The sequence below is a fragment of the Delphinus delphis genome, chromosome 2 (assembly GCF_949987515.2).
Source record: "Delphinus delphis chromosome 2, mDelDel1.2, whole genome shotgun sequence".
NCBI lineage: Eukaryota > Metazoa > Chordata > Mammalia > Artiodactyla > Delphinidae > Delphinus > Delphinus delphis.
In genome coordinates, this window is record NC_082684.1 from 177,464,088 (window position 1) to 177,490,634 (window position 26,547).

Consider the following 26,547-nt stretch of genomic DNA (forward strand, 5'->3'; position numbering starts at 1 on the left):
AGGCTGCGTATCTGCGGGGAGCACCTGGCAGGTGTGGCTTGAATCCCCTTTGCTTAGAAATTGTTTGTGAGCACCTTTGTGTCTTCCTGAATTAAGCACATGAAAAAAAAGTAATTTTTTCTTCAAACTTAATTTTTTTAGATCACTTTTAGTTTCACAGCAAGACTGAGGGGAAGCTACAGAGGTTTCTCCTGTACCCCCCACCCCTACATGCACAGCCTCCCCACCAGAGGATACATCTGTTACAGTCGAAGAAGCTACACTGACACGTCGTAATCACTCAAGTAGTTTACATACGGTCCACGCTTGGTGGTGTGCATTCTCCGGGTTGGGACGAATGTATAATGACACGTATCCATCGTTATGAATATCGTACAGAGTATATTCACTGCCCTAAAAGTCCTCTGTGCTCTGTCTTTTCATTCCTCTCCACATCTCAGCCCCTGGCAACCACTGACCTTTTTTACTGTCTTCGTAGTTTTTCCTTTTCCAGAATGTCATATAGTTGGAGTCATGCAGTATAGTGGCCTCTTTCATTTAGTAAATACGCACTTAAGCTTCTTCCATGTCTTTCTGTGGCTTGACAGCTCATCTCTTTTTAGCTCTGAGTAATATTGCCTTGTCTGGATGGACCGGAGTTCCTAAGTCTGTTCACCTACTGAAGGACATCTTGGTTGCGTCCAGATTTTAGCAGTTACGAATAAAGCTGCTGTGAACGTTGGTGTGCAGGTTTTTGTGTGGACATACATTTTCAGCTCCTTTGGGTAAATACCAAGGAGTGTAACTGTTGGATTTTACGGTAAGAGTGTGTTTAGTTTTGTAAGGAGCTCCCGAGCTGTCTTCCAGAGTGGCTGCACCATTGCGCCCCCCCAGCAGCGATGAGCGTTCCTGTTGCTCCCCAGCCTCTCGCCAGCATCGCGTGGTGTCAGTGCTCTGGTCTGGCCACTCTGATCGGTGTGTCGTGGCATCTCACTGTTGCTTTCACTTCCATCTCCCTGATGACCTAGGATGTGGATACCTCGCTGTGGCTTGTCTTCGGCTTCTCTTGACGTCATCTTTCGTAGAACAGAAGCATTTAATGAAGTGCAGCTTGTCACCTGTTTCCTTCACGGATTGTGCCTTTGGGATTGTACCTGAAAGTCATTGTCACACCCAAGATCATCTAGATTTTCTTCCGTGTTATCTTTTAGGGGTTTTATAATTTTGCATTTTACACTGAGGTCTGTGACCCACTTTGTGCAACATTTTGACTAACACAACTTTTCTTTGGTGACTCGTGGTTTTATCTGAGCATCAATAGCGTCCCACTTTAGATTAGTATCTGGGGTGATGTTTATTTCTCTCCTTTTCCTCATTGCTTACATTGTTGATAATGAGTGTTTATCATTTCCCCCCCAAACAAGAGCTTTTTTCCTAAATCAGCTTCATTGAGGTACTGTTTATCTACAGTAATTAAGTGAACCTCTCTGTGAATTTCGGCAAATTTAGACCATCAGTCAAGACATAGGACATTTCATCACAAAGACCTTTCCCAGTGGGTCCTGCCACCACAGCTCTGGCAAGTACTCAACTGCTTTCGGTCACTTTATATTAGATTTGTCTTCTCTAGTTTCATGTAGATGATATAATACAATATATATTCTTTTTGTGACTAGTTGCTTCTGCTCAACATAATGTTTTTAAAAATTAAAGAGTTTTTCATACAATGTTTAAAGGGTACTTCTCATTTACAGTTATTACAGAATGTTGGCTCTTTTTTTTGTTTTAACATCTTTATTGGGATATAATTGCTTTACAATGGTGTGTTAGTTTCTGCTTTATAACAAAGTGAATCAGTTATACACATACATATGTTTCCATATCTCTTCCCTCTTGCGTCTCCCTCCCTCCCACCCTCCCTATCCCACCCCTCCAGGCGCTCTGGATTAATATAATTTTTTAAAAGATGAAAGCACACCGGTTGCCGTTTGTGACAAGGTAGAACAGCTCTGCCTTAGTTGCTATGAATCTGCTCCTCCTGGTCCTGCCGGCTGTTTACTGTTGTACTAAAACTTCCAAAAAGCAGATGTCTGGGGGCAGCCCATCCTCGGCGTCGTTTCGTGTTATTCAGGGAAAAGTAGCGTGTGCTTATTCCAGAGAACTTGCGTCTCCAAACAGCTCTCTCCTCAAAACCAGCAGCCCAAGCAGTACAGCTGCTGGTATCTGATCAACTCCAGTCCAGCCGCTTCCTCAGAGACGTGTTTAACTTGCGGTCACTTGGTATTCTTATACATCTTTTACAATAAACGCTTTCATTTCCTACTGAACATGTAAGAAAATAAGATGGAGGGTATTCACGCCGCACAGTGGCAGTGCCTGGGAACGGAGTTGCGAGGTCGACACGTGCGCCCCTCCCCGAACTCTTTGTCTGTTTTCCCTCCCACCCTGCCTCCCTCCCTCCTTCCCCTTCTTATTAAACGATGGCTTTAAATGTCACTTAAAGCCTCTGAACTGCCGGGTGCCTGTGTCTTGTGACTGCAGTGGCCTCAGAGGAGCAGCACAGACGTTGTGCCGAAGGAAAGTGCAGTCACGATGCTCTCAGCCGGGTCTGCTGCAACTTCATCCTTGCATCGCCGGAGTCCGCACACCCCTCACGGATGAGCTCACCCATACCGTGAGCCTCGAGGCTTTTCACCCTCCTAACTGGTCATGTCAGAGCCCAGCGGCACCTCCCGGTGTTGAGTCATCGAATGGAGCAGCTGTAACGGGTCTTGGAGATACTGGCATTCATCTAGTTAGCCCTTCGGACTGGAGACCCCAGCGGAGGCCTGAGCATGCATCACTGTTACCCGGAGAACCTCAGGACCAGGACAAGAGCCCTCTCCGTGACTCCAGCTCAGGTCTCTCTCCTGGGCTAAGGATGCCTGCTGCCATGTCAGTAAACAAAGGATGCTGTGGCCGTCAAGCCCTCGGCCACGGCAGCCCCCAGCGGTGCGCCCCGAGGGGATTCAGGATGGAGAGAAGCAGGACGCTGGCCCCAGAGAGCTGAGGTGCACATCAAAGGAATGACTTCAGTGAGCCCAGACTCTTGCACCTTCCCATACACAGAAAAGTGCTGACGTCATTAACTTGATACCCGGTTTTCTTTAATTAACAGCCATTTTTTGATGTTCCCACGGCCTCTTTGTTGTTGAAACTCCCACATATCCTGCCCCCCCCCCAGCCTCTTTAGTCCCTCAGGGCTGCCTGAGGCTGCCTCCTGGGCTGAAGTCCTCAGCAGGTCTGCGGAAGAATAAAACAGTTCTCAACTCCCAGTTCATGCATTGTTTTCAGTCCACGTTAGTATCCTGTCCTTTTTGAACTCCTCAATCTTACGCCCAGTAAGTTAATCAAAGTTCAAAGTGAAATGATTTGATTTTATGTAATTGGAAGCCCTGCTTAATAGTTTTCGGTTTAAAACATTCAGACACTGAAGACCGATTGCTCCGGATAGTTGATGATGGATTTATGTGTCGTTCAGGATGGTGGCGGAGGGACGTCTCTGCTAAAGGGCCCGGGTCCTGTGGTGCTGCTCAGAGGTGCCGCGGGGTCTCTCCGGCCTGCGTCTCCTTCCTGGTTTCATCCGAGCTTCGCTCCGGCGCTGTGTGTTCAGCCACAGCTTCCTTTGAACGCGTCGGGGTCTCTTCTTCCCGGAACCTAAGCCTGTGCTGGATCCCCTGCTGGGATGTGCTCAGCCCCCGTCCTCCCCCCGCCCCCCATGATTCAGTTCTGTTCAGTTTCACATTCTTAGAGAAACGTGCTCTCCCCCCACTGGAAGCCGTGTCTCCCTCCTACGCTCGTTCTTCTCACAATTATACTCTTCCCTTTCCTTTCCAGTCCTCATCACCCTGATTAGTTCGTTTATTGCTCAGTTTGTCACTTGACTACTTGTACGTGCTTTGTCTTTTCTGCTTGCTAGGCCGGCGGCTCCGTGCAGACACGGGCGGGCCATGTGTTCTATTCACCGCGGCATACCCAGCACCGAAAGGCAGGGACGGCCTCCTAGGAAACCTTCTAATGTTTGCTGACTCACTGAGCGGATCCAGCCGAAGCAGAGCTCAGCAAAGATTCCGCGTAAAGGGCCAGGCAGGCGTCGTACTAGGCTTTGCAGGCTCTGTGACGTCGGCTGCAACTCCTCGGGTCTGCCGTCGCAGCCCCCAAGTGGCCGTGGACGGTGTGGGTGATGGGGCTGTGCGCGGGTAGAACCTTGTTGTAGAGACGGCCAGCTTGCTGTAGTCTGCTGGCTCAGAACAGCTAGCGTGTTGGGACTACATTATCTGCTTAGGTCCCTTCCGACTCAGGTCTTACACCGAAGGCAGCCCGAGCGCGTGGCGCACTCAAGCCGCGTGTTGACCAGAATTAACTGAAACAAGAATTATTTCTTGAGCGCTGACTGTGTGCCAGACGCGCTGGAAACTAGGACACAGAGACCCGGCTTCCCGACATGGAGAAGCAGGCAGGTGAGCCGGCCGTGACGCTGCGAGGGGTACACAGCCTGTGGGTCTTGGGGACGTCGAGGCCGCGGGACGATACGGTGGGTGCCGTGTGCTGAGGGCTACCCGTGCGGTACCTGTTTTACTTCTCCCCGGGAAAACGCTGGAGAACGTGTTACGAGGCTGAGACGCTCCGGGAATCGGGGTCCAGTGAAGGGTTATTTTGGCGTCAGACTCAGGTTCAGGTCCTGCCCTCCTTCTTTCTCTCACTGCTGTGGCCTCTCCCGTTGCGGAGCACAGGCTCCGCACGCGCAGGCTCAGCGGCCATGGCTCACGGGCCCAGCCGCTCCGCGGCATGTGGGATCTTCCCGGACCGGGGCACGAACCCGCGTCGCCTGCGTCGGCAGGCGGACTCTCAACCGCTGCGCCACCAGGGAAGCCCCGCCTCTTTCTTTCAACTTGGGCCAGTTGTTGAACCGTGGAACTCAGAGGGTGACTGTGAAGATCAGATCAGTCTTGGAAATCACTTGACACAGAACACTTACGCTTGTAAATTTCCAGGCGACGAGGTGCTCGTGTTGACGTACTAAAAATGCCTTTGAAACTCAGGTCTGGACAATTTAAAAACCCATTCTCTCCCCGGTACTGCCCTTACTGTGCGCATGACCTTTCACTTAAGAAAAGCCCAATTTGTGTTAAAATTTATTAATTGACTTGATAAGGTTAAAAAAGCTATGGAATCTGTTTCTTGGTGGTTGAACAATGGAACCGGCGCGTTAACACACTGAGAAATTTATAGGGATTTTACACTGGGAAACTATCCATGAGGAAAAGATTCAAAGCAGAATTAATCTTTTTAGGCGTAAAGGCATTTTCATTTGAACTGGGCTCATGACCCTGTTCCTTTCAGCGCTCCTTGTTTTGTCCCTTTTACCCAGTGTTATTTTTTACGTCTTTAATCTGTTGGCTCGGGTCTACCTGTCTTTAAAAGCCCAGTGTCTCTATGGGAGCCCGGGGACTCTCTCTCCTCTTTTCATGCCTGACTTCCCGGTGGGCTGTGTGTGCTGAGCGCTGCTGTTTCCTCAGGACGTGTTCACGGTGCGTGAAAACAACTTGTTTTTTTCCTTCCTGACCATTACTATTTGCAGCTGTGTCCCTGCTGGGTTCTGCCCTCGACCTGCCTTCCCCCACCCTCCACTCTAATAAAACTGATACAGGCAGTGTCTTCTAAGCACTATTTTTGTATCTCTGAGTATCGACAGCCTTTGGAGATGCAGTGATGGCTTCTTCCTGAAACTCCCTCCCCCTTGACGTCTGCAGTGGTGCCAGTGAATTCCTCTTTTAGACCCGGTTCTGAGCATGTCCTTTCCATCCGGCACGCCCTTGCCCCCTGTGAACTCCTTGGGCTGGCATTCAGGATCCCTCTTCCCTAATCTTATCTCCCACTTTCATTCCAACACTTACCTTGTGTTTTATCCCAACTGTAATAAACAGTTTCCCAAACGTGTCTCCTGCTTCCCACTCCCATATGTTTGCTCAAGCTGTCGGGAGACGGCAGAGATTCATGCCGGGCGCCGCAGACTCTCCTTGCTTTTCTCTAACACTCAGAAATGGTATTTTATTTCCAAAGAACTCTCTGAGGCCAGGATTGGTGTCTGTCTCACTTGTCTCCCCTCTAATTTGGTGGTCCCAGCAGGCACCAGGAGGCAGAATTAAAAGCTGAGCCCCCTCGCCGGCCCTCTGGGCCGTCCATTGGCTCTGGTGGTTGATTTCAGGTCTGGGCGCAGGTTTCCTGCACGTACTTGGTTGCTGGCCAGATCAGGATCGGGGCTCGTCCGGCTCAGTTGCTGCTCTTGAGAGCCAGTCCCTGTTAGGATGGGGCTTCTTCCTTACTCAACCCTCCTTTTCTGGGGGTGGAAGCTCTGGTGGAGTCTGGGGCTCAGGGCTCTGTGGAGCTGCCTTCCTGGAGGGTGAACACACACACCTGTTGCCCAGGTGCTTTAGAGCATCTGCGTGACTGGAGATCGTTACCTGGCCCAGGAAGACCCGTTCCCTGTTGTGTGTCCTCTACTCTCAGTGTCTCACTACGACACCACTTCACTTCTAGCACCAGATGCTCCGTCCTGTGGCACCAGACGGGTGCTGCATTTTAACTCAGGTCTGACACTGTCTACCTGAAGGCAGCATCAGATCAATCCCACGGGACTGCCCTCCCCCTCACGCCGGGTGCAAGTCCAGGCGGCCACCTGGGCTTCTGACTCTCCAGCAATAAATGGGAGGTTCCCATATAATCATCTCAATAGATGCAGAAAAAGCTTTTGACAAAATTCAACACCCATTTATGATAAAAACCCTCCAAAAAGTAGGCATAGAAGGAACTTACCTCAACATAATAAAGGCCATATATGACAAACCCACAGCCAACATCATTCTCAATGGTAAAACACTGAAACCATTTCCTCTAAGATCAGGAACAAGACAAAGTTGTCCACTGTCACCACTATTATTCAACATAGTTTTGGAAGTTTTAGCCACAGCAATCAGAGAAGAAAAAGAAATAAAAGGAATCCAAATCAGAAAAGAAGAAGTAGAGCTGTCACTGTTTGCAGACGACATGATACTATACATAGAGAATGCTAAAGATGCTACCAGAAAACTGCTAGAGCTCATCAATGAATTTGGTAAAGTAGCAGGATACAAAATTAATGCACGGCAATCTCTTGCATTCCTATACACTAATGATGAAAAATCCGAAAGAGAAGTTAAGGAAACACTCCCATTTACCATTGCAACAAAAAGAATAAAATACCTAGGAATAAACCTATCTAAGGAGACAACAAAAGATCTGTATGCAGAAAACTGTAAGACACTGATGAAAGAAATTAAAGATGATACAAACAGATGGAGAGATATACCATGTTTTTGGATTGGAAGAATCAACATTGTGAAAATGACTCTACTACCCAAAGCAATCTACAGATTCAGTGCAATCCCTATCAAGCTACCAATGGCACTTCTCACAGAACTAGAACAAAAAATTTCATAATCGGTATGGAAACACAAAAGACCCCGAATAGCCAAAGCAATCTTGAGAAAGAAAAATGGAGCTGGAGGAATCAGGCTCCTGGACTTCAGACTATACTACAAAGCTACAGTAATCAAGACAGTATGGTACTGGCACAGAAACAGAAAGATAGATCAATGGAACAGGATAGAAAGCCCAGAGATAAACCCACACACATATGGTCACCTTATCTTTGATAAAGGAGGCAAGAATATACAGTGGAGAAAAGGCAACCTCTTCAATAAGTGGTGCTGGGAAAACTGGACAGCTACATGTAAAAGAATGAAATTAGAACACTCCCTAGCACCATACACAAAAATAAACTCAAAATGGATTAAAGACCTAAATGTAAGGCCAGAAACTATCAAACTCTTAGAGGAAAACATAGGCAGAACACTCTATGACATAAATCACAGCAAGATCCTTTCTGACCCACCTTCTAGAGAAATGGAAATAAAGACAAAAATAAACAAATGGGACCTAATGAAACTTCAAAGCTTTTGCACAGCAAAGGAAACCGTAAACAAGATGAAAAGAGAACCCTCAGAATGGGAGCAAATATTTGCAAATGAAGCAACTGACAAAGGATTAATCTCCAAAATATACAAGCAGCTCATGCAGCTCAATATCAAAAAGCAGATAACCCCCAATCAAAAAATGGGCCGAAGACCTAAATAGACATTTCTCCAAAGGAGATATACAGACTGCCAACAAACACTTGAAAGGGTGCTCAACATCACTAATCATTAGAGAAATGCAAATCAGAACTACAATGAAGTATCACCTCACACTGGTCAGAATGGCCAACGTCAAAAAATCTACAAACAATAAATGCTGGAGAGGGTGTGGAGAAAAGGGAGCCCTCCTGCACTGTTGGTGGGAATGTAAGTTGATACAGCCACTATGGAGAACAGCATGGAGGTTCCTTAAAAAAACCAAAAACAGAACTACCATACGGCCCAGCAATCCCACTACTGGGCATATACCCTGAGAAAACCATAATTCTAAAAGAGTCATGTAGGACAATGTTCATTGCAGTTCGAGTTACACTAGCCAGGACATGGAAGCAACCTAAGTGTCCATCAACAGATGAATGGATAAAGAAGATGTGGCACATATATACAATGGAATATTACTCAGCCATTAAAAAAAACGAAATTGAGTTATTTGTAGTGAGGTGGATGGACCTAGAGTCTGTCATACAGAGTGAAGTAAGTCGGAAAGAGAAAAACAAATACCGTATGCTAACACATGTATATGGAATCCAAAAAAAAAAAGTGGTTCTGATGAACTTAGTTGCAGGACAGGAATAAAGACGCAGATGTAGAGAACAGACTTGAGGATATGGGGAGGGGGAAGGGTAAGCTGGGACGAAGTGAGAGAGTGGCATGGACGTATATACACTACCAAATGTAAAATACATAGCGAGTGGGAAGCAGCCACATAGCACAAGGTTATCAGCTCGGTGCTTTGTGACCACCTAGAGGGCTGGGATACGGAGGGTGGGAGGGAGACACAAGAGGGAGGAGGTATGGGGATATATGTATACGTACAGCTGATTCACTTCGTTATACAGCAGAAACTAGCACACCATTGTAGAGCAATTATACTCCAATAAAGATGTAAAAAAAAAAATATATATATATATACATGTATATAAATAAATGGAGGTTCCCACGACCCCCTCCCTGGGTTCAGTTAATTTGCTAGAGTGGCTCACAGGAGTCAGAGGAACATTTTAGTGACTAGATCACCCACTAGAAAAGGATACAACCCAGGAACAGCCAGATGGAAGAGACGCACAGGGCGAGGTCTGGGGAAGGGCAGGGCTGGCGTGCCCTGTCCAGGCTCCACTCGCCCTGCACCAGCCCGCGAGCTCGCCTGCCTCTGTCCTTTTGGGGTTCTATGGAGGCCTCGTGACACAGGCCCGGTTGATTAATCTCATTGGCCGTTGGTGACTGAACTCAGTCTCCAGCCCCTCTCCAGTCCCTGGAGGTCAGGGCAGGACTGAAGGTTCCTACTTCCCAATTGAGGTTGGTCCCCTGGCCACCAGCCCCCATCCTTAGGGGCTCTCCGGAAGTCACCTTATTCCCATAAGCTCAGGTGTGGTTGAAAGGAGTTTTTGTATGATCAATAACAGAAGACACTTTTATTGCTCTTATCACTTAGGAAATTTCAAGGGTTTTGGGAGCTCTGTGCCAGGTACGGGAGGAAGATCAAATATATGTCGATGATAAATCATAGTGTCACATGCCCCCTCTTGAAGATTACAGCACCTGAATTAGGACTAGGCTTCCCACAGTCGTCAGGCGTTTTGCCTTGCTCCTGTTAAAGAAAAGATAGTATTTGAACTGTTAAAAAAATTCCTGACGCTCGTGAAAGTGAGGCAGACTTTATTCAAGAGAGGCCATTGTGATGCGTGGAGAGACCACTGTGGCGGGGGGCGTGGAGTCGGGGAGGATTGCGCTCAAGTCCGCAGACAGCTTGGGCACATGGGAACTCACAGCCAAAGTCATGGGTCAGCATGGATGTCCTTGTGCGGAGATTGACTAAAAGGAACGTCCTGGGTACGGCGGGTTCTGTCTAAAGCAACCTAGTAGGATTCCCGTTGCAGGCGGGCCAGGGCGATTGGGCCTCCCCTGGGGGTGGAGGGAAATGAGCCCGAGCAGATACTGAGGGTGAGGGGTTCTGGTTAAACTGGCTGATAGGGATTCTTGCCAGAATTGTGCAGTGCAGGGGGCCCAGGAGTCAGGCCTGCTTGAGAAAGACTTCAGGGGGTCCTGAGGTGAGTTGGGTTAATGAGAAAATCTTCCTTATGCTCTCAGCTGCAGCTCCTGGAAGTCTGAGCTGGGGGCCTTCTCATCTCCCTGCTCCCCTGCCCCCCTCCCCCTGCCCTCCCCTGCCCTCCCCTGCCCTCCCCTCCCCTCCCCTGCCCTCCCCTCCCCTGCCCTCCCCTCCCCTCCCCTCCCCTGCCCTCCCCTCCCCTCCCCCTCCCCCACTCTTCCCTCCCCCTCCCATCCCCCCTCCCTCCCCACTGCTGAGGAGGGGCAGCCCCAAGAGCCCTCCCCTGCACTCCTGGCTGCTTGGGTTATGCTTCACAGCCAGGTCCTGAGGAGGAAAATACTCCAGTGTTGACTTTAAAGGTCTTCTGTGTATGTCTCATGAGCAGATCTAAGTTTTCATCGTAATAAACAGTGATGGAAAAATGCAGCATTGTAGTATTGTAAGATCCCACTGACAGTGGTGAACCAAGACCGGAGAGGTGTGCTATAATCCACCGCCCCTGTTATTTGATGTGAACAATTGCCGTTTTCTTAATATTTGTTTGGAGAGCTGTGCAAACTCAGTCTCAGTACCTGGGACTCCGCCCGTCCCCATCACATCACACCCCTAATTCCTTAAATCCAAGAGCCCCTGGTGGCCTTCTCAGTGTATTTAGATAAAAAGCAATTTGAATATGCTGCCACCAAAGAATTTCAGCTTTTCTTGACAGTATTTTATCATTGCCTCTGACTTAGATGTGATCAGGTGGTTAGATATGCAGAGAAGCGGCAGCCTGGGGCATCTGGTCTCACCTGTGAGATCCAGCAGGTTCTGACCTGGGTGCACGGACAGACTTCAGGGTCTTCTGGCTCCACAGTCTGCCTGGGTCAGGTGCAGCTTTCCGTGTATCTTGTGAACGTTTCTGCGGACAGAGCAGGTCCGTGGTTTTCATCTGATCCGAAAATATCCATGGCTCCTGAAATGCCGAAGGCCGTTGTACTACGGTATTATTTATGTAACTGAAATGGTAACGTAAACCACGGTGACTGTTTAAAAGTGCCTGATTTGGGACCTGTGATGGTGGGTGCCTAGCGTAGTGAGTGCATGGTGCCAAGTTTTGAGCTGTGCTGTTTCACCTTAATTTACTGTGGAGGTCAGAGGGAGAATGGAGGTGGTGTTGACATTGAGCAAGTGCTGTGACTTTCTGCTGGTTCCTCGTGTTAAGGACAAAATTCAATGGAGTAAATTTTAAAGATCTCATTGGGTTTATCCAGGGATTCATGAACAGGCAGCATCCGCCCGGCAGATAGAAGTGAGCTCTGAAGAGCTGTGCGTGGCGACAGGTTTCACAGAGCACAGTTATAGCGGGAGCACAGAAGTCACCTGGACGTTGGCTGAGTGATTGAAGCAGGGTTACTTTCCTTGGGTGGAACAGAGGGCAGGCTTGGCGCTGACTGCTTGGCCCAGGCCTGCCTTTCCTGGGAGAGCTGAGCACAGGATCTTCACTGTTGGTTTGCTGTTGTGGGGCTTTGCACAAGCGACTCCATCGTGGGCCCAGCCTGGCTGCTTCAGTGCTGGTGTGACCACTTTTAGGACCTAATGGTAGGGACAGCGATTTGCCTTTTACCGAAGTCCTTGTGAAGGTGTCTGCCTTGGATCTGACCTATCACTTGTTCCAGGATAAAAAGCACTGCTCAGGGGATGCAGAGCTGCTGTGCTGATGGGCAGGTGCATCTGTGATAAACACCGTAGAGTTCCAACCCCAGTGAGTGACTTGCAGAATCTTACATAAGTCATGGTTCAGTGTAATAGCTCTCAGTTAATTCTTTGTTTGCTCACTTGTGTGTCAGACCTGCTTTTGCTAATGAGCGTAAACCATTCTGACTGCTGAAATGGTCAGTTCTGGACAGGGAACTAGTGAGAAAGTAGACGAGCAATTTTTCTTTCTTCATTGGAAGGTTAAAGACTCTTAGTTGAATTGAAGATCCATCTGGCTTTGCAATTTGCTGAATTGACTTAAGAAAACGAATTTGCTTCGATAAGGAACTAAGCTACTTAAAGAATTTCACAGTGTAACTTCTTTAGGCAACTATAGTTGCAAAAATTATTTAAATTCTTTCTTTAATAGGAATTGGGCATAGAATAAGACTCAACACTGAGTTAAAATATATCACATAGAAAACAGCATTTTTATTTTAAGTACATTAGAAGAGAGATACTATTTGGTTAAAATAGTTAAATATGTTATCTAGTTGTTTTCATATGTTTTTATTCAGTAATTTCTCTATCTTGATAGGCGATTGAAGGAAAGAACCGTCTGTCTCTAGGTATGAGGAAGATTGCTATAACTATTCAGATCACTAATAACTAGATATAGACAGTACATTCCTTGGTAGCTTGGGAGACTGAAATAGAAGGGATTTCCAGCTGGAAATAATTGATTACTTTTTAGGTTAAAACATACACTAACAAGTAGAAAAAAGAATTGACACTGATGTAGTCATCTAATAAGGCCATAAACATTTACTGTTTTTACAAATAAGGAATTTATAAGTAGCTGATAAAATTTTTTAAAAATTGGTCTTTCCTGGGTGTGGGCATGCAGGGAAATGTTAGCAGTATTCTAATGAACAGTTTTTGTTTTAAACACTATGCCTTTATTTTCATGTGTGTTAGAAAACATAACTAGCTCATCAAACTCAGGGTTTCACTGCTCTTTGTTTTAAAAGGGTCCAAAGTAGGTATTTAAGTTAAGAAAGACTGGACTGAAGAAAAATGTTGAGTTGTGTTTTATGTAATGTAAATGTTGCCAGGGTGATATATGAATGAGCGAAGTTTGGGAACTACTCATTTTAATTGTTGATACACAACTTTCTGTTTAACTTTGAGTTGATATATTTTAAAGCGTATCAATCAGTGAACTGGGGAGTAGGATGGGGTGTTACATTTGAGGAGCAATTTCACTTGTTGAAATTGAGCCCGGAGCCTTTTCATTGTCCGTTGCAGGCTCTTATTTCCCCTTAGCTGTTTAGCGTAGCAGTAACCTGCTATTTCCACAGCCTCCGTTCCACTTTTCTGCTTTACGTGGAACTCTCTCCCCCAATACGCAGCGTGCTCTCAGAGAGGGGATTATATCATCTTCATCTGTGATGATACAGTGCCTGGTAGTTGCTGACTCAGACATGTGGCTATTCAATAAAACTAATAGGTGTAAAGCCAGATATTTAATTAGTCCTAAGTTAAAACAGCAGTCCCTCCCCCACCCCCCAAATTACCAGACAGCTTTATGAATAGGCAAGCTGCAGACTTTTGGTACTGGTAGCTCAAAAAGAAAAAAAAAACAAATTCCACCCCCCCCCCCCCCCGCACCGTGAAGTTGTTTTACTTTTCTGTCTTCCTCGTGGTGTCACCTTGACTCTGCTTAAGACAGCAGCAGCGTGAGAGTGGAAGGACCACTGGGTCTGTCCTCATCCCGGTAAGTGGGTCTGGGACAGGAATGGTGAGGTGAGGCATAACCTGCCGCAGAGGGTCGTGGGTCAGATGAAATCATGGCTGTGTAAATATTCAGTATTGCCAGGACCCACAGGAGTGTGTGTTTTTACTCTTAAGTGTCAGCACATGACTATAAATACCTTCCCTAGAAATTTTGTATCCACCCCTCCCACACGTAAGCGGTCTGCCCTTTCCTTGAGGAAAAGCAGAAACAAAGCCCCCATGCACAGACAGAAGCCCACCTCCTGGTTTATTGGCGTCTCTCTAAGCTACCTCAGATCTTTTTGGGGGAAGGAGTCAGAGTATGAATTCATAAGTACTTTTTTTTTTTTTTTTTACTGTTTATATAATATTTTTTTCTGAAGAGCATTGGTAGTTCCAGAATACATTATTGGTGACTTAAAAACAAAATAAACATAATTCTTTTCATCTTTGAAAGAGACTTTTGTTAGGAGTTGATAGTGGTGAATTATTTTCTGTGACATTGAAAGAAAGTATGCAAGAAACTTGGTGCTGGGATAAGGTAGTTCTGATGGACCATTTATTGACCGTGATACACGACTTAATGTTTACTGACTGTTATATGTACTGTGAAAGGCATTTGATTATTACATTGAACACTTTAAGATATCATTATTTCTGTTTAAGGGGAAAAGAAAGCTGAGAAGTGGCAGAGCTTGGATTTGAGTCTAGGTTTGATTGACTCAAAAGCCCAGTGGTTGTTCACCCTGGCTGTGCACTTGATTCACTGGGGAACCTTACGGGTGCTGGTGAAGTTCTCCTTCATGGTTTACCTTTTCTTCAGTATAAACTAACTGTGATTAATAACGTTCATGTCTGACGATTCCAGTATCTGAATTACCTGTTAGTTTGTTTCTTTTGTCTTTTTCTGTTGGCTCTGTCTCTTGATAGGTCTAGTAATTTTTGGTTGAATGTTGGACATTATAGAAAATTGTAGTGGTGCGGTCCCTTTGGGGTCCCAACTGAAAGCTGGTGAGGTTTGGTAATGTTCCTCTACCTTGCTGAGCCCCCGACTCCAGTTTTTATCTTTGCAGCCTGGTGAGATGGACTGTATCTCTGCTCAGCTTCTCAGTCACTCCGCAGCTGCACTGTTTGACTTCTCTCTCCTGTGGCTTGGTTTGCTAATGAACCCGTGAATGCTTTGAGAAGAAAAGCAGCTCAGACTGCTGGACTCACTTCTTTGTGCTCGTGCTTGTCTTCCTGCAGGACTTCTGGCCTCTCAAGTCCTAGCTGCCTTACTAGGCCTCCACTCCATTTTTTGTCTTCCCAGGGCTGTCAGAGTGGCCGAGGCTGCCTTCACTCCTCTTTTTAACAGTCGTCTTCTCCTATCTTCGTAACCTCTCCGTCTACACCGCTTATGAATTGGGAAGTGGGGGGAAGCAGCGTTGGGTGCATCTCAAGATCCTTTTTCTGCAGGATCTTGGCCATTCAAGTCCTACTTTGGGAGATTTTTTTTTTTTTTTTTTTTTTTCGCTTTCAAACAGTTAAAAAAAAAGTTTATCGTGCTTTCTAGTTTTCTTTTTTTATTCTTACCATCATTGTCATCTGGAATTAGTTGTTAGAGCATAAAATGGTTTTTATTAATTTCTATAATTGCTGCATTTATTTGTACTTGGCTTTTGAAGTTGACAATTAGCCAAGGTCTGATTTTGATGGAATTTTATGACTTTTTTAAAGAAATAAAAATGCTTATTTCTAAAAATACATAAGTGAACTTAATTAGATTTCATTAAAGGGACCATTAGCTTTAAAGCTTTATAAAAGTAATTTTCCCGAAGTCTTGATTATATATGAATGTAATTTTATAATTTACTACTTTCCCAGAATTTTAATTCAGTTAAATGAACATTTTATCTCTTTCTAGTTTGCTTACTGCGAGACTATTTTAAACATTCTTAGATTGAAAGTTACCTAAAAGTATTTTGAAAAATTGATATCCAGAAACTGTAAATACTGAAAATTCCTTTAAGTACTTCCTATTGTAAATGATTTAAATTAAAGGTACTTGTTTTCCCATCATAACGAAAAGCTTTTGAATTAAAGCCTGAAAGTAATTAACAAGATAAATATAGAAGCCTAAAATTAAGAGTTTGGCATTAATTAGGCAACATAATAACAGATGATCTCATGGGCTTCCCTGGTGGCACAGTGGTTGAGAGTCCGCCTGCCGATGCAGGGGACACGGGTTCGTGCCCCGGTCCGGGAAGATCCCACATGCCGCGGAGCGGCTGGGCCCGTGAGCCATAGCCGCTGAGTCCGCGCGTCCGGAGCCTGTGCTCCGCAACGGGAGAGGCCACAGCAGTGAGAGGCCCACGTACTGCCAAAAAAAAAAAAAAAAAAAGATGATCTCACATTTGAACTTGCATACCTTGATAATTCTTCTCTTTCTCTACCTAGATACCTTTTTGCATGGAATGTCATTACATGAAGCAGTGGTACTAAGCAGACTGTTCTGGTACCTTAAAACAAAGTGTCTTTCTTATGCTGCATAGATGGGTAATTTCTCAAACGTCTGGAAAGGCAAAATAAGAAGCAGAATTCTTTTTTGAATTCAGTATCACCCTTAGATTGAGTCATGAAGCTAGTTACACAGTTTGTCACTAAAACTCAAATACATCGTTATTGTAGAGCGCAGAATTGCTTAATTTGTTGGCCTGTCAAGGAAACTGAACACTGGGTCAGGAGCTAGTGAAGAAATTTAAAACATTTTACTTCTGGGTAATGTTTTTAGTAGACTTTTTGATGATAAGATTACATGGAGGCAGTATTTATCCAGAGGATTATGAAATCACAAGAAATTTCAAGATGAATCAACACACGTTATTAACTAAGATTTACCAGTAGCACTCCATAGGATCCTTGGAGACACACACCTGGAAGAACACTATTTGCACACTACTACCAGCACACTGCTGGGCTTGAAATATTCTTAATGATCAATGAACAAGTCAAAGCAAGTAAGACGCTGTAGAAACAATCACGTTTGTTTACTGATAGTGAAGTGGCCCCGATCAAAAGTGTAAAGTTGTTTTGAAAAAAGAACTTCGATTCAAGTTACGTATTATTTTATTCACAGAGAAGCTTTTATATAAAAGTTTGCTATAAATCTGAGTTCTTTATTAACTGATGTTATAGAAGGTAGTGAATCTAACAGCATCCTAGCCCTTAAAGTTTAATTCTGGCCCTTCGTCTCCCCCATCCCCTTTCCTTGACTTTTATACAAAGAAATGGGATCCGTGTGCAATTTCTGCCCTTTCACACTTCAAGTGTTAGAAGACCAAAAGAAAGGTTTTGTCAAGAGTTTGCGTAGAAGAAGAGCTAAGTTAACTTTTGTGTGTGTGTGAGTGGTTCTCACTTTGTGGATTTGTAGAAAGACAGTTGTTAAGTTGAAAGATGGCTTACTTAAGTAAAAATATATCACTGAACATCTTAATCAACTTAGTAGAAAATTGCAAGAACTGTGTAGATATGTATTACTTTTTAGTGACACTTCAGAGTAAAAATTCGCTTTAGTAAAAGTAAGATTAAAGTGGCCACCTAATGATGTTCAGTGAATATAAAAGAGTTTTTTCCTGTTTCAAGGAGAAGAAGGTTTGAAAATCGACTTTATTCTTCAGACCAGTTCTGTTTAGAGCAGAGTTGAGTGGAAGGTACAGATATTTGCCCCCCACGTGCACAGCCTCCGCCACGTCGACAGCGCCACCAGGATGGTATGTTTGTTACAGTCGAGGAACCCACACTGACACAGCATCATTATCAACCAGAGTCTGTAGTCTATATTAGGGAAGTTTGATTGGATTTAAAGTCCATTCAAGTCACAAATGCATGAAAGAATAGGAAACGTGCCATCCAATTAAAAATTTTGAATGACAGTAGAAATGATTTTAAATGTATTACCTCGTGTGAACCAAGTTTATTGTGGATGGGGCGCCATCTGAAATTGGAAGAGCTCATCTGGGCGTCATCAACAAGCACAGAACTCAGTGTAAAAAAAGTTTGTTCATAGAAACAAGCTTAGGTTTCTCATGAAAAAAATCTGAGCACATTTTCTTTGGGAGTTGTATATAAATTCTGGATTTAATATCTTCCCTAATACTTTGTATTTAAGTTTCCTGGTCATAATTATAGGATATAAAGAAAGTATAATTGATTTGTTTCACCAAGAGCAGACTTCCAGGCATCAGAAAAGTATTTCCAGTCTGTGCCATGACATGAAACACTGAACTGTATCTGCTGCCTTTTAACACCATGGACCACTTAGTTTTTAATCTAAGTGGGTGGTCTTGGTGAGGGATGAATTCCATCTAGGGAACCTAGAACCTCCTACAGGATCGTGGAGCTTTTTGAAATGTGTCCAGTTTCTTGAGAACCATCTGTATCCTTCCTGTTGGTCGGGCTGACATAGTCATCACCTTAGCTGCCTGTGGTTGCCCCGGTAACCTTAGGGCACACGTGTACTTGCTCATTTGTCCACTCAGCCTACATTTAATGAGCATCTCTGTGCCAGCCATTGTGGAATATAATTTATATTTCTTAAGAAATTTATAATTTCATGGAGGGGAAAGTCACACAGGTACTGACATAAATGTTTAAGTACGGTGATAGATTAAATAGGCCTTGAGACCCACAATGGAATTGTGAAATTTTGAGAGACTGCCATAGTATGTATGATTTTTTTCTGTTTTTAATTATATAAGAATTGAATAAGTACTTGTGAAATTTAAAAAAATAAACACAATCTAAACATTTATTCCCATTTTATACCCCACCCGCCCTCCTTGTTCCACTTTTCATTCATTTTTTAAACCATTGCCTGATTGACGGACATTTTAGGTTTTTTCTCTTTTTTTGTCATCAGTGATGCTGAGTAAGGTTCCCTCGTACGTATATATTTGCACACACGTGAATTATGTTTCTAGTGAAAATTCTTAGGAGTAGAATCCTGGCTGAAGACTATTTCTCTGGTGTGTTTGTCACTGGAACCCTTAGAGTCAGTAGGCTTTTCTTTTAAAGATAACGAAGAACTCAGGACGCTGTGGGCGTTTTAGTTGCAGAAATCGTCAGGAGGACCGCAGTCCCCGTGGTTTGGTGGCAGCATCTGCGGAGGTCTGGAGTTGCGGGGTGTCTGCACTTGTCCCTGGTTCATCTGCAGCTGCCCACCTGGGCCCTCACCTTCTTCTCCTGCCCCGGGAGCCACCGCTGCCCTCCTGTCCCCGTCTAGACATGCTCTTCCCCAAATTGTTCTCAGTCTTCGTGCCCTTTGGACCTTTTGGTCACAGGCCGGGTTCCCATGGCCGGGGTCTTCCGTCAGTGCCAGAGAGTATACAGGGTGACGTTTCCCTCGTCCTAAAAGAGGTGACATTCCTGGGCTGGAATGTCCCATTTCCTGTCTCTTCCCTCTCTTCTCCTACTTCCAGTGCTTCTCTGCAAACTTTTTGGGATATAGCTAGCGCCACCCAGAAATGTTTCTGGTTGTTGATGAGGTATGAGGTATTTCTCTGGGTCGGGATGGTCTGTGGTCAGAATTTTGTTAGCTGATTAAAATCGACCAGGAATAAGCATTTCAGTAATAATTTGTAGAATTAGGAAAAAATGAGTTCCTACCTCTTTCCTATACATTTTTCTTCAAAGTACCTTTGCACCGCGTTCGAACGAGCACCATAATTTGCAAATAAAAGGGGGAAGCGCTAAAAGTTCAGGACTCTCCGGATTCCGTGTTGCAACAAGTTCGTGTTTGTTTTCAGAATCTATACAGCTGCGATTTTTCTGTTAGAAATCTTGGCTCCTTTGTGAAATTAATGGTTTTAGAAATGTTCACAAGTGGTTTAGGGGAGAGTAAAAAGGATCTGAGACGTTGTCACATTTTTTTTAATCCAAAGAGATTGCAATGCAACTGAGGACAGTCCACACAGGAGTGGGCATAGCAAAAGTATCTCTTTTTAGTAATAGCGAAAAGATGTCTTCAACAGTCAAGTGGACACAATTGCCTGGTCTACTTTGTGTAACTGTTGCAAAAGTGCTGGAATTGCAAAACCAAAACTAAAAATGGATGAGGCACTAGTTTAGGAAACTGTACACCTGAAGACCCAAAGTGAAACAAACCACCGGGGTGTGAATGCAGAGCTGGTGGGCGTAGTGCCGTGTGTGTCAGTGCAGACGCGCTGGAGCCAGGACCCTGTGCGTTAGGGTCGGCCCCACGTTGATGCTGTGTGTGGAGCAGTGACTGCGGTGAAGATACTGTCCCTGGAAACCTGGACCTCGTCCCCGTGTACTGTACTGTACATTGATCCATTGTTGCATACGTGTTTGTTTCTTGGGGTAAATTCCTGCTGACAAGTTCAGAGGGTGTAAACACTTAGAATTCTGGTGGATTACCATGCAGTTTCTTTCTTAAATGGGAAAGAAAGACATTTGTTCACATTACATCAATGTTGGATGTTTATTTTCATTTTCAAATTTCTAATTTATTAGAAATATAATTTTCAGGGCTTGCAGCAGAGCTTAAGTCGTGCAAGTTGCTTTTGTTCCTGTGACTTAAATTTTCTCTTTTAAAAGTGAAATTAGGGCACCCTCTGCTGAATTTGAAAGGAGTTGCTGGATAGGAATGTGCAGGTTTGAATAAGAGAATGTATAGATGTGTACTTTAGACTTTCTTGTCCCTTATACGGTGGCCCTTTTTGTTCACACTGGTCACCCCTGGGCCGTGTGATGACGGATATTTGATTAAACCCATATTTTGAAGCGGGCAGAAGACGTTGAGTGAACAAGTCCACAGAGGCAGGAAATAACAGAGGCCAGGTGTGTTCAGGGTTGTTTGATAGAAAATTTGAGAGAGGGTGTCCGTGTGATCTCTGCAGTGAAAGAAACTAGTAAGAAGAGAGGGCAGGTATCATTTTTGGAATTTAAACTTTATCATGAATGTGCCGTTGAGTCATCAGATAGTTTTTTTTAGAGCAGTAACACAATCCTTTGAGTATCTTAGAAAGATGATGCTGTGGGTTGGAGGTGGGGACAGGGCAATTCGCCCATCAGTGCATTTGCTGAGTGGGGTCCCAGAGAGAGAGACAGAGCTCTGGGAAGCTGGTTACATGGCGGGTTGGTTTGTGAAAACAAACAAACAAACAAAACTTTACCAAAAAACTTCAAACATACAGAAAAGTAGAAAGAATAGTACAATGACTACCCGTAAGTCTACCTTAGGCCCAACAGTTGGTACCATTTTGCCCTGCGTGCCCCGGCCCCTGCTCTGAAGTACTTGGGAGTAGGTTGCAGGTGTCTTTACTGTGCATCCGTAGGTACATCAGCCAGCATCCCTCCAGAGCGGCCTCAGGGGAGAGGTGCTCAGGGGGATACAGTCTGGAAAGCTTAGGATTGGGCGCACAGATACGAGGTCCTGTTACATCCTGTGAGAGGTGGCACAGAGGCACAAAGGCTTGGTTTACTCTGCTTCATTTGAGGCTCTCTGGCATTTTCCACCTCTCCTTTTGAGACTCTGGGAGGTGGGTATATGGTGAACACTGCTACATTTTAAATAGAAACTTGTAAAAAAAGTTTTCTTTATCAGAAAAAGCTTCAAGCGTGCTCTGTGGTTGAAGAGGCCGGCATTCTTGGGTGAGGTAGCTTCTCCCGGGGAGGAGAGGGAGGTCACTGCAGACAAGCTGGCCAGCCTCCCCTCAAGGAGGAAGAGGGGCCAGGCCCTTGGATTGGGCCGAAGGCCCAGATCACTGGAAGTCTGTGTGAGGAAGCAGGTGTGTGCCTGGTGCGAGTGTGGGGAGACAGTGCACCCCGCCTGGCAGGGCCCTGGCACCTGCAGGGCCTGCCTGCCTCGGGGTAGGGACGCTGGGGCAAGCGGGGAGCCGGAAGTGCCCGCGGGTACTGGGCATGGACGCTGAGCTCTTAGTACGTTTGATTGGTAGGGAATCTGTGTCCTCTGATCTAGTAATAAGTGTTTTACATCATGATCAGTGGGCTTCGCAGCTCTCCCTCCTTTGGGCAGGAGAAGTAGCAAGGGGGTGGGCAGAGGCATATAATACCCACCCTACTGTACATAAAATAGATAGCTACTAAGGACCTACTGTGTGGCTCAGGGAACTCTGCTCAGTAATGACCTGTATGGGGTAAGAATCGAACAGAGTGGATGTATGTCTACGTATAGCTGATTCACTGTCTGTACACCTGAAACTGACACAACATTGTAAATCAACTAGACTCCAATAAAAAATAAAACAAAATAAAAGTAAACAAAACAAACCAACAAAATACCATGGCAGGAATTGGTAATGGGTTCACTGTTGACTCATTCATTCTTTCATTCATTCAACAAACACTAGGGAGCCACCTCTTACTGTATATGGCAGGCTCTGTTCTCAGACGCTAGGAATTCAGGGAGCAATACAGGCAGAAGTCCCTGCCTCTCGTAGCTGACATTCTAGCAGGAAAGACAGACAGTCGACTAGCTAGATGAAACACACATAGTGATTAGACTGTGATGAGCGTGAAGAAGAAACATCAAGTCGGGGTGGGCTTTGTGGGGAGATTCTGCAAAGGGGCCGCCCAGGGAGTCCACTGAGATGCCATTTGGGGAAAGACCCACGAAGGCCGCCCGGGAGCTGTGCCCGTGTGCCCAGAGTCTGTGTCATTTGCTCTTTCTGCCAGGGCCTGCCTCCTAGAGTGTGTTAGTACAAGACAGTGTGCCCACAGGACCCCTCGAAGGCTTTGCAGAGTTCTGTGGAATGTTCTTTTGTGTAAACGTTTCCCATGGTTTCTGAACAATGACTGGCATGTTACTTCCCTTAGCAACTTAATTTTTGTTCCTTCTTCACGTGAAACTTGGGAAATGTTAGCTTTTTCTCTTTTCTGTTCATTCATTTCGTCCTGGAAATGAAAATAATCCTTTTCAGAGCTATGATATGCAGATTAAAAATTTACAAAGTATAGTCAGTAGATTCCAGCAACTAATATTAATGGTTTAAACATTGAGGTAGTTGAAGAAAATAACATTAAAAGGTATATGAACAACGAAATACTCAAAGTTAATTACCCTTGGGTGTAACTGACTCTGAGTGTGAGATTCTCTGCTGTTTAATACCTGAAGGGCCAGAACAGAACAGATACTCTGTTCATCAATGTAGGATTCACCGTTTTTCCGCACAATGTAACGTTAGGGTTTTGAATTATTCTTACGCAGGTTATTCTCTTTGCTTTCAACTTTGGATGTCATTAAAGTAGATGACGTCAGGCTTGCAGTGGTGATGCAGATCTACCCAAATCAGTCAGTAACTGGGGAAATCCCTGTAGCCCCAGCAGGCAGAGGAGTTTATCTTGCTGTGGGTCTTGTCCTTTTGCTGTTAAAAAAAAATCCAATTTGTGTTTCTTTATAGAGAAATAAATGATCAGGCTATACTTTAGGTTAGAGGCTTCTTTTATTTTTATTAGTAAATAAAGTTAACTAATTTCCTTGTTTAAAAACTGAAATACATACTGTTTACTATTTATTTTTCAATACATTGAAACTGACATCATTGTTTCCTGAAGCATTTAGTTACAACCTGAGTGAATAAAATTACTTCATTTGTGGAAATGCCCCCCCCCCCGCCCAAATAAATAAAGTAGATGAGTATGTAAGAAAATAGGACATATAGGGACTTGAATAAATCTCATGTGCAAGAACGTGAGGATTTCCTTTAAGAGTATTAAGACCACCGTGGAGGAGAATTCAGTACAAAGTTGTCAGTATTATAAATGAACAGGGCTTTTGAATTAGATATTTGCTTTTGTCACTATCTATGATAGCTTTAAAAAATTAAATATGCATTAACTATTGTGTATTACATTTAGTTTCACTCTTTGGTCCTGTCCTTACTTAGAAAATACAGTTAATGTTGGTAGCATGATGTAATTAATATTTTGCAGATAAGAATTGATATCTGGGAAGCTTATCTTTTGATGGTTCTGTTGTAGGGCCTGAGAAACTGATGAAAGTAGACAGTTCGTATGATTTCTGTTGTCAGTAAACGAAATCATGTTTATCAGTGTCCAGATTCATTAGAGATGTTTTTAGTAGGCTACATGTTAAGCAACTATTGTGTTGAACCACACAATATTTATTAGTACCCAGTAAGTAACAGTGTGTAAACGCTGACATGATTTATGTTATTTAAAAATTATACCAGTGATTTCCTTACATGATCAGTTTATCCGTCAGGAAGGGCCAGGTTGAGCGTCAGTAGCAAGCGGCTCCAACACCACGCTCATCTCTTGCTCATGCAGTGTGTCCATCGCGTGTTGGCAGGGGGCACTGCTCCGTGACGGCCTCTGTCAGGCAGCTGGAACGCTGGACAGCTGTGAAAGGCGAGGCGTCGGATCTCATGGTGGCTGTTAAGTGCACCTTCCTGGAAGTGGCAAACCTGTTTCCTTCGTGTTACTGGTCAAGGCATCAGGGGTCTGCCGGAGAAGGCGTGAAGCCTGGTGGCCCAAGAGCAAGCTAGAGGATGTGGATCTGAAATGCGCGGTTTTCTTACTTGTAAATAAAGAGGATAAAATAAAAGGAGGATATCAAGCAAAAGACTGAGAGAGTGGGGGAGCTAATATTGGAGCATCTGTTATGTTCCCAGTGCTTCAGATATGTCTCATTTGGTCATCACAAGACGTAATGAGTCATAGAAATGATTTCTGTTTGACGCCAGAGGGAACTGAATGGGCGGGATTAAATTAAGAGTGAAGAGGCAGCCCTGTGTGGCGTGTGGTTGCCAGCGCGGGTGCTGGTTCACACACATGCTGATGTGAGAATCCCTTCAAGCTGTGGCTTAGAGCAAGTTGCTTAGAATTCAGTTCCCTCATCTGTAGGACGATGATGATAGTCCTTATGTGATGAGATTATTGTGAGAATTAAATGAGACGTTGAGTTCTTAACCTAATGTCTGGGAAATTGGGTGCATTCAGTGTTATCTGTTGCTCACGTGTGTGTGTGTGTATGTTTTCTTTTAATTGTTTTATTTGGTTTCCCAAGGTCTCATATCTTGTAAGTTGTGTGTGTAGTAAGTGGTAGAATCAGGAGACTGGACTGTCTCCCACCAAAGCCTGTATTCTTTTCATTATAGGACCTTTAAACGTTTGCTAGATTAGAGGACGTGAGAAGTAGAGAGTGATGAAAATGTGGTTGAAAAGTATTCATAAAAGATGTCACCTGTTGATTGGCTCCTGTGGGTTAGGTGTTCTACTTACGTCGTTGCATGTACTCTCATTTCATTACATCGTCTGGCCAAGACCATGGAGTCAGGAAGGCAGGGCTGGGCTCTCATCCGAGGTCTGTCCTGTGTCCAAATCTGCGCTCTCTTCATGAGGCTGCGCTGTCTCCCCGTAAGTAAAATAATTAGGTTACGCTGACCTTGAAGGATCAGGTCAGAGCTGTTGGCAGGCTGGAGTTGGTCACATACAGAAGCACTTCTGACCAGGGGTCTGTGATGCAGTTCTGAGGACATATGATGATACAGGCTCCAACCTCAAGGAGATCTAGTGGGGGATTGTAAGCCCAACAGAGATGCAAAATTACATCGATGTATCTTAATTATCAAAAGTGATCGGTCTTTTCAGTAGAGGGGACTCAGGGAATGCTGGTGGAGTGCTGTGGAGGGTCTGGAACTGAGAATTAGGCAAGGAAGATGCAGTGCAGAAGTTGTTGTTCTCCCCTGCCCCCATCAAATAGAGGAAAGAATTTATGTAATACAGCAAACAAGTGGTTCGTTCATGGTTGATAGCGTAATCTCGAAGACTGTCCAGTGGGTGGGAGAAGATAAATAGAGCGAGAAGAGGTCGTTGTCAGAAGGGCGGGCTCACCGTGGGGCCGGGGCTGTGCACAGCACTGGGAGGCTGCTGAGTTTCCTGAGGACGTCTGAGAACCGGCACAGGGTTGCGGTGCACTGCTTGCGGTCGGTGGCTCAGGTCGTCTGGCGTGGGGTCATGGCTGGTGAGCCCCAGGTCGTTCCTCACACCTGGGCGTCCCAGTGCCCCTTCCCGGCAGGTGAGGTCCTGGGGTCCCGGGGCTCCTGCGACTTTCCCGGCAGCCTTGAAGCCTGAGTCTCCTGACCTGGGGGTTATAAAGCATCGTTTCTCTCATTTCCTTTCTTACGTCTTCAAAGGTTTATAAAATTCTTTCAGTGGGAGTCCTCTTTTCTGTCGCTTTGGTTTTCTCCTTTCCATTTGTGATATGTAAGTTTTGTATTACATAATAATTGAACCCTGGTGAGTTTGTAAAATGTGAGATGTTTTAATTTTTTGTAACTGTCCCCTTTTTTTGAAATCAGGACTTTCTGCGTTTGGTTGTATAAGGCATATTTGTGTACATATGGTACCCTAATGCATTGCCAGTTGTCAGCATATTTTTTTATTGTCAGTGTGTAGACAGAAATTATAGACAGTTTTTTTGGTTGTCTGACAGAGTCTAAGATTCTTGGCATAGACAAAATTGAAATGTGATTTTGTTTATGATTAGGAATTGCATAGGTTAAAATTCCATATACATTTCTGCATAATAGAAAACTGACAAAAATTTGAACTTTCTTTGAATATTTAAAGAATTACCAATAAAGAAGTTGCTGGAACGCATGCTACTGTTGGACCCTTAAGTCAGTGGCAGATAGGGTATAATGTACAGGATGATGTCGGCAAATCTGACCCTCTTCTTTCCTGGAAATAAAGTACTGTGGGAACAGGGTCACACCCACTCGTTTGCGTACTGTCTGTGTTGAGCCTGGAGGC

At 44.7% G+C, this 26,547-nt stretch overlaps 1 protein-coding gene across 7 annotated transcripts in view; it reads left to right on the forward strand.

The window, feature by feature from the left end:
• Positions 1–26,547, forward strand: part of MPP7 (MAGUK p55 scaffold protein 7) — a 248,064-nt gene that overhangs the window by 21,022 nt on the left and 200,495 nt on the right. Inside the window, exons 1-2 of one of the 7 annotated variants that reach the window (XM_060006383.1) lie at positions 15,959–16,287; positions 17,374–17,501. The exons of 5 other annotated variants lie outside the window; for them this stretch is intronic. The gene's annotated coding sequence lies outside the window, so the exon portion shown is untranslated. Of the gene's footprint in view, positions 1–15,958; positions 16,288–17,373; positions 17,502–26,547 lie in introns of those variants that run through there. One more of the 7 variants, XM_060006382.1, reaches the window with a different exon arrangement.